This window comes from Antechinus flavipes, chromosome 3, assembly GCF_016432865.1.
Source record: "Antechinus flavipes isolate AdamAnt ecotype Samford, QLD, Australia chromosome 3, AdamAnt_v2, whole genome shotgun sequence".
Classification (NCBI taxonomy): domain Eukaryota; kingdom Metazoa; phylum Chordata; class Mammalia; order Dasyuromorphia; family Dasyuridae; genus Antechinus; species Antechinus flavipes.
Genome location: NC_067400.1, coordinates 314315781 through 314324207, shown reverse-complemented (window position 1 = coordinate 314324207; position 8427 = coordinate 314315781). Strand labels below are relative to the sequence as shown.

At 37.3% G+C, this 8427-nt stretch overlaps 1 long non-coding RNA gene across 1 annotated transcript; it reads left to right on the top strand.

The window, feature by feature from the left end:
- Positions 1-3252: 3252 nt before the first annotated feature.
- On the top strand, positions 3253-7269 carry LOC127557938 (uncharacterized). The gene is made up of 3 exons (XR_007952669.1): positions 3253-3542; positions 5343-5455; positions 6832-7269. It is a non-coding gene; the product is annotated as an uncharacterized LOC127557938 (long non-coding RNA).
- Positions 7270-8427: the final 1158 nt, after the last annotated feature.

The window sequence follows — 8427 nt, the reverse complement described above, 5'->3', positions numbered from 1 at the left end:
AAAATTTTAAAAAATTACTTAAAAAATAAAAGTAGAGAAAGGCTTTTTAAAATAGCCTAACAGCAATTTGTTCCCCACAGAGGTCAATGACAAAAAAAAAAAATTCTTTTTAAATTCCCATATACAGCAAAATGTTTGTAAGAGCACTCTCTACTAACAAGAAACTGAAAGCAGGGTAGATGCCTATTGGGTAAACAAAGTGTGGTACGCAAATATAATAAAATATTACAGTGTTGTAAGAAATTATGTATGTGATGACTATAGAGAAACACAGAAAGGCAAAAGCTGATTGATGCAAAGCAGAACCAGGAAAACAATAAGCACAATAATGACAATGCTATAAATGGAAAGAACAGCCAACATAAGACAATCAAAACTGAATCTTGTGAAATTGTTTAAAAAAAAAAAACCCTCAAAAGTCTTCCTAAGGAAGAGATAGGAAATGATAATTCCCCTTTCCCTGCTTTCCAGGGGATGAAGTCACAGGCCTGGGATATCACAGATATCATATATTTTTCAATGTGTTGGTCAGTTTTTCTGAATTTTTTTTCTCTTCCTCTGTTTAAAAACAATTTCATTAGAAGGGATGATTCTTTGAATCATCTACATACTGGGCATTGTGTTAAGCACTGGGGATATAAAAGGAGTCAAAAGACAGCAGTCCTACAAGGAACTCATGATATAATGGAGAAGACAATATGCAAATATATCTATACAAAGCAAGCTATATGCAGGATAAATAGGAAATAATCAACAGAGGGAAGGCACCAGGTTTTTTTTTTTTAATTAGAGCTTTTTATTTTCAAAATATATACATGGATAACTTTTATTCACACTTACAAAATCTTGTGTTCTAAATTTTTTCTCTCCTATCTCCCCACTCCCTCCCCTAGACAGCAAGTAATCCAATATATGTTAAACATGAAACACCAGATTTAAGAGGGGTTGAGGAAGGCTTTTCTGTAAAAGGTAAGATGTAAAAACAAAAGATTTAAATTTAATATATATTTTTAAACAAAACAGTGATTTGTTTGTTTTTGCTTGGCTTAAGTCAGAATTAATGGTCTAAAAGTTCTAAATGTTTCATCTAACCATCTGCAAATGGATAGGCTTTCATACTTCATGCCTTCAACTGTCTTCAGACCAAACAGTGAGCTCTGCTATAGTTCTCATCTCTTCTAACCTGTATTCTGGGAATAATTGTGAATGTGTCTTCTTGTCCTGGAGTTATCAGTCTTAGAAATTATGGGACATATGTTTAGAAAGTACAGGTGACTCAGGGATACGTGACAGGCACCTCATTGGATTGCCTTACAAGTTTTTCCTGTGGCCAGAACAAGCCTATGGCAAGTAACTTCCCTTATAGCCACTTAGTGTCTTTCCCATTCCCCACCATGTTCATCTCTCAGTGACAAGTCTGTTTGGGAAACCAGATATTCCCACGCCTCCCAACCTTCTACCCCTGGGCAGAGGACACACAGCTTCTCTTCCCATCAGGGAGGTATATGTTAAAATATGATTCCCTTGAGCTTCTGGGAATATTCCCAGCAGAACCTAAACCAGTGTGGAGAAGATGATACTTATCAAGATCTCATATATCTATTCCTTCCTTTCCTGAGAGGAAGTCAAAGACCAGCCAACTGAAGGGCACTCTGCCCAAGGTGCTTTACTTCTTCCTGTTATTCTCACCCCAGGATATAAACAAATAGAACAGTTTTGCAAACTGTGCAGAGCACCCCCTCCTCATACACAAAGATGGGGGAGGTATTGAAGCAATGGCCAAAATCATTTGATAGTTTTTAATTAGATTTTTTTTCCTGCATAAATACACCCATTTCTTTCCTAATCAGTGAAAATAGAGCTCAAATTGGACTCAAACAAAGCAAGATCAATTATTTCAGAGATATCTGAAGGGCCAAAGTCATTGGTTTCTGAATATTCACTCCAACAATAAACCTAGAATGATGAAAGTATAAGCCACAGCAGCATCACATCAGTGTGATCTGTTGCCTCTACCAATTCCACTGAACCATAAATAAAGTCTGCACCCATGTCACCGACTGTGGCAATTGGCCCCTCCCTGAGTAATTGGGTGCAAGATTTCATTGTCTTTGCAGTATTGAACTTAGCATCCTTCTCTGGGTGAAGGAGGTTCCCAGAAAGGGACAAGCTGCACAGAGAGCCAGGCAGCTAACCCCCACTTTCTTCCAGCCTTATATAGAGGATCAACACTGTCTCTCCAACTCCCCTGGTTTCAACTTACTGCTATCACATTTTCTCTTTGCCCATCAATAGCATCATGGTACAGCAGGAAAAGTTGTAAATATTGTGCTGTAAAAATTGGGTTCAAATTCTATACTGTTCTTGGGGTCTTTGCTAACCTACTCAATTTAATCTCTCCACATTTCTGTCTCTTTAGGTGCTTAATAAATGCTTATTCACTGGCTCCTTCTATTTTTAATTTGCCTGAAACATAACTATGTTAGTCCCTCCCTCTTTCTAACAAAGGTGTTGGACTGTTATCTTTTGCCTCTCTTTGTATCCTCCTTCCTTAGTATAATGTCTGGCATACAGTAGTCACTTAATAAATGCTTATTGGCTGACTGATCTTCCATTTTTAAACCTATGAATCTACAATAAATAATCTTTGTATTGCATTAACCAACTATCTGTGAACTGCATGGCCTCTGAGATACTGATTAAACTGACTCAAAAGGCCAGAAGACTACTGATTGACTCTTACTATCTTATTGGCTATTTAATCATATGTTTAAAAAATAAATTTATTTTACATATGTTTTAAATGCCAAGCAGCTCAATCATAGTAGTAATCAATAGTAGCTGGATTTAAGTTCTGCCTCTTACATATATTAGCTGTGTGTGACAAGACCACCAGTTCAAATAAATCAAGGAAATTTCTCAAGGCAAAAGCCATAAGCAGATAGGCAAGGAGAAGCAAGGCTCAGTTAACAGACAAGAATTATAGAGGGGCCTGGGCTAACACTCCCTAAAGGCTGGATCTTTGCTCCCATTAGTCAGGACAAATGACCTCACATTCTAAGCCATAAATGAGGAAAAACTTCTAGCCCCACCTCATCTTTAGGATTACAAATTACCTTCTATGGAAGTTTCAATGCCAAGGAGGCCCTAACTTAGTCTCACAAAAAGGTCCCCCTCCCTGTAAACCACGTGATTTCTGAAGAAAGAAACCTGGTCACTCAGGCTTTAGAACACTGTCTCCATCATGTGAAACAGCTTTCACAGCTCACTTCATTCATAGCTATACGACTTAAGTCTCTTACTTAGCATCCTCTGGTACCTCTGTAAGATAATAAGCTGTAGAGAAGTTACTGATTTGTAAGAGAGTAAGAATGGCCAGCTATATGGTGCAGTTGTAATGCTGGAGAAACTGGGGCAAGATAGAGATTAGAGAATATTTAATAATTAATTTGAAAGGGGGAGATTTACTGGGACCAGATGGATCCAAGGTTTGGTCCCCAGGACTGAATGAGACTATCATCTCCATGAATCCAGTGAACAATGTGAGTTCTCAGTGACATATATATGCATGGCTCAGACAGAGGGAGTAGATTGAGGCAGGGGTGGAGTCAGGGTGCTGAGAGCAGGATTCTGACAGAGTGGGGCGAGCTACCGGAGATGGGGATGACATAATGTGGGGAGGAACCCGGGAGATGGGGAGAGGGATCTTGATAAGATAGTATCTGATCTTCTAATAGCTTGGGATGGGGAGAGGCATTCTGCGATTCTAAAATATGAGATCGTTTATCCTTATCAAATATTCTGATTAAGAGGGAGGGTGGTTTTGTAGGACTGAGCAGAACAATTATAAACTGAGGCAGAACAATTAGAGAAATTGAGTCAGGACAATAAAAGAGAACTGTGGCATAACACAGTGACTAAAGTCCTGGGCCAGTTAGGTGGAACAGTGGATAGAGCACCAGCCCTGAAGTCAGGAGGACCTGAGTTCAAATCTGATCTCAGACACTTAACACTTCCTAGCTGTGGGATCCTGGGCAAGTCACTTAACCCCAATTTCCTCAGCAAAAACAAAACAAAAAAGATAGTTTCTCTGTCCAGTTTTGGGCCCTTATTTTAATAGAACCCACCTCCCATTGTGCTAACCAATTAGAATTCATTGCCACTCCTCTTCCAAAAGAACATATAAGCCCTGAGCCCACCACTGTGATTGTTGTTGATTTAAGGGAGAGGGCCAAATGATCATCTTTTATTAATAATATGCTGATGTTATTAATAAAATTATTAAATTATATAGAAAAAAATCAACTCTCTATGCAATGAAATTTCAAGTACACATTCACCCAGTACCCATAAAGCTATATATATATATATATATAATATATATATATATATATAATATATATATATATATATATACATCACATATATATATATATACATTATATACACACACATTTTTGTATGTGTGCATATATATGTATATATTTATATGCATATATGTATATATTTTTATGCACACACACACACACATACACACAAATATATTATTTCCCTTAATAGGCTGTAAACTCTTTGAAGTCAGGGACTCTCTGTCTCTCTCTCTTTCTCTGTTTCTTACTCTCTTTATCTGACTGTCTTTTTCTCTGGAGGATAGTACAATGTTTGAAATACAGTGTGTTTATTCCTTGATTGATGTTGTTCAGAAACTGTTGCAATATTACATATTGTTGAATGATGAGTAGAAATCTATGTGTAAATATATTGTAACATTTCATGTATACAGCAATTAAGCATCTGGCAGCTTTAACCATCTAGAAAAGAAACTTATCCTGGAAGTAAAAAAAATGACCATTCTAGTGTGAGCTGGGATAAAAATAGCTGTCACAAAACTCAAACCTTCTGCTCTATGAGAAGGGAGTACAGCTGCTACCTCTCTTCACCTACAAAGTGCCATTTTGACTTTCTATTTATTATACCTAACACTAAAACTTGACTATTTGTTTTCCTGGGGAAATTAGTTCTACTCAAGAGTGCAACCAGATAATGGGAAGATGAATGGTAGAGAAGGTGAAAGAGAGAAGCAGAACTCCTCAGTATTCTCAAGTAGTGACAGTGGAGGACAAAAGAGTCACAATGGATGAGATGAAAGAACAAGAGCCAGTACCTAGAATGTTGCTTAAATCTAGAGCTATTGAGTTCAAGTGGAAATTGAGCCTTAAATACCTCAATATTGTTCCTTCTTGGAAAAGAATAACTGGCATCATGGTTGTTGTCTTGACTCTTGTATGAATTGTATTTAAGTGAGGCAGAGCAACATACAACATTCAGCTTCTCTCTTCCAGAGTCATTGAAGTTCAGTGGAATATATAAAATGTTCATTAAGGACTAGCACCTCTGGTGTCCGAGGACTTCTCATCCACCTTTGGTAATCACCTGTCACTCAAATACCTCAATGGTAAGTCCCTGATTGTAGTACCAGTAATTTGGGTTCACAGTAGAAAAGAGAGGCAACTTGAAGAAATGGATTGAGGGCTCTCCTAAAAATCAGACAGACCTGAGTTCAAGTGCAGCCTTTGACACATTGTGGCTATAATCCAGATGCATCTTAGCATCCAAAGAAATTCTTTAAGACTATAAATAAATTTTAAAATAGTTGTCCACCTGTATGGGTGAAATAAATTCCTTGGGCTAATGATACCACTTTATCCCTTATAGAAAATTTATTCAATATAATCTATTTGCTAAGGCAGGGAAATATGTTAGATTGAATTAGTCTAATTCTAGACATATGGAACAGAAACACAGAATCCATACTCCTTAATCTAGTACCAAAACTAGTACCAAAAAAGTTTTTTTTTAAGGGTGGCACATATATTCAGTAAGGGTACCTTTAATTTTATTAGTTTATCAGATGTATATTCTAGTCCCTGAGAGATCAAAAAACAGTGCATGTAGGAGTTCCAAGTAAATCAGGTCAGTCCTAAACTATAGACTAGGTCTAAGTGGCAACTCAGGGATTAGAGATAATCAATAAAACAATCAATAAATATTAAGTACCTTCTATGTGCCAGGCATTATGCTAAGCACTGGGGATACGTAAAGAGGCAAAAGATAGTCCTTGAGCTCCAGGCAACTGCAATCTAGGTAACTCATGCTCAGAGAAAAGAAGCAGAAAGAATAAGAGTTTTTTAAACACACCCATCCATGGGTAAACAAATCTGGACATCTTTTGAATATACTAATGTATGAAGCAGGCAGTGTGATACACAGGTGCAGGATAGAGAGCTAGGGATCAAAACTCACTTTTTGATACTTATTACCTCTATGTGACTTTTGAAAATCACTGATTCTCTCTGGGGTTTTCCTCTTCTATTAAAAAAAATAAAACGAGGAGGGAAATGTAGCTAATATAAAAACAAAGATAAAAATATTTTCAGGTCTGATTGCCTCTGGTTCTTGTGTATTTGTATCACCATGACGTGGGTGAACACTGTAAAAATTGTGTAAAATAATACTGAAACTATGTCCCCTTTGATCTGCAAAAGAAGAGAGATTGGGGTCTCCCAGCTCCAAAGAATCTAGGAGAAAGCATACTTTCCAGGCTGGACCTTTCTAAGACAAATCACCCACCCACCCCCAATTGATCTTTTTGGGAAACCAGATCCCCTATTCAGGCTGAAAAAGCCTTCAAAGTAATTTTCATTCATTTGGGAGATCTGGGCCTGATATCAATAAGTATCTAGGCCTGGGGGCATTGGCTTTCTTTGCAACTGGGAGCTTCATCCTTAGATTTCCTAGTAAAGGACAATTTTAAATTCATTTTCTTTGCAGAATGTCCAAAGCAGGATTATGCCTTGTCAAGGAACTTCTGTTCTTGGGACAGCTGCCTGCCCGGTCTCCTGCCTGCTGTGAAGATATTCTCTTCTCAGCAATAACCTTTGTTCTTTCTCTGCCAGGACCTTGTCACTAAAGAAGTCTGACTTCTCAGTGCCAATAAAACTTCCTTTTTTGCCACTAATTTTTCGGGTTTGTGAATTCTTTCACATTCAATCTGTGGCGACCAGAAGGGGATTCTCACACCATAACTCTCTGCACTGCCACTAACCGCATCAACCTTACATCACCCCTAAAACTGAATGCACTCTGATTCAGTGACACTGGGGTCCTTGCCTTGACACAAGAAAGGACACTTCAATTCTTGGTTCTGGTCATTTTCTCCAGTTGCCTTTCACGCCTGAAAGCCCTTTCTCCCCCCACCCCCAACTTCCTACTTTCCCTGACTTCTTTCTAGATTAAAGTCCCAACCTCTACAGGAAGCCATTCTCAACCCATCTTAATTCTAGTTCTTCCCTTCTATTAATGATTTCCTGTTTAGTTTGTACATATTTGTTTGCTTATTTTTCTTTGCTATTTGATTGTGAGCTCCTTGAGGGCAGATCTTTTACCTTAATTTTTATCCTTAACACTTACTGCAGAGACTAGCACATAATTGGCACCTAAAAATGCTTCTTTCACTAACTCCAGATTTTTAAAAATATGTCTAAATAATAAATTTTGTGTCCATCCCTCATTTTAATCCTTTATAAATCCTGGGTTTGATTTTTTTTAATAAAGAGAACATGTTATTTTAAGTTAGCATTCTCCTAATTTTTTCTTCCATTGTTTTTAATTATAATTTTCTCTTGCATCATTTTTTCCCCAGCCACTCCTAAAATCCTTGAAACTAAGTAATTTTTTTTCTCCACAACTTTGCTCATATTTAGTAGAGAGTTCATTATTCTTCTCTGGAATTATCTCTTGGGATTCTCTTAATCCTTACATTTTCTTTACTTTTGATGATGATTTCTTATATCTAACTCATATTTAGTCTCTGGTTGGTAGTATTTTCTTATGATTAACTCATTTCCCTCCAGATATAACTACTTTTAGGTAGTAGAACAGTTTCAATCTGTTTACTTGGACTTGGGCTAAATTCTCTAGCATCAACTCTCTCCCAAATTCCTCTGGGTTCTGGCCATCATTTTATGTAGTTCCAACGATCAGAAGAACTTATATTAGTCTTCAGTTTTATTTTGCTGGAGTACATGTAGAGAATTGGGCTCCCCAATAACCTCCATATTGCTGGGAATTTCCATTCAAACAGAGGCCTCAAAGCTGGCCTGGAAAGAGATTTTATTCATTAGTATTTTATAACCTTCCACATTGAGAAAGATCAATTGGGTCTAGACCAAAAAAAAATCTAGGCATAACTGAACCTTATGATAATTTCTGTGGGGGAAGAACTAGCATTTGCTCTGAGGATAGTTACCCCAGACAAATTTGATTCATTTGCTTAAGAAATCTATCTTTTCAAGGAGCAGAAGCAGGAGTATTCATAGAAAAAGTCATATCTGGAGGCAAGTGTTGGGAGGGCACCTCATGTCTAAG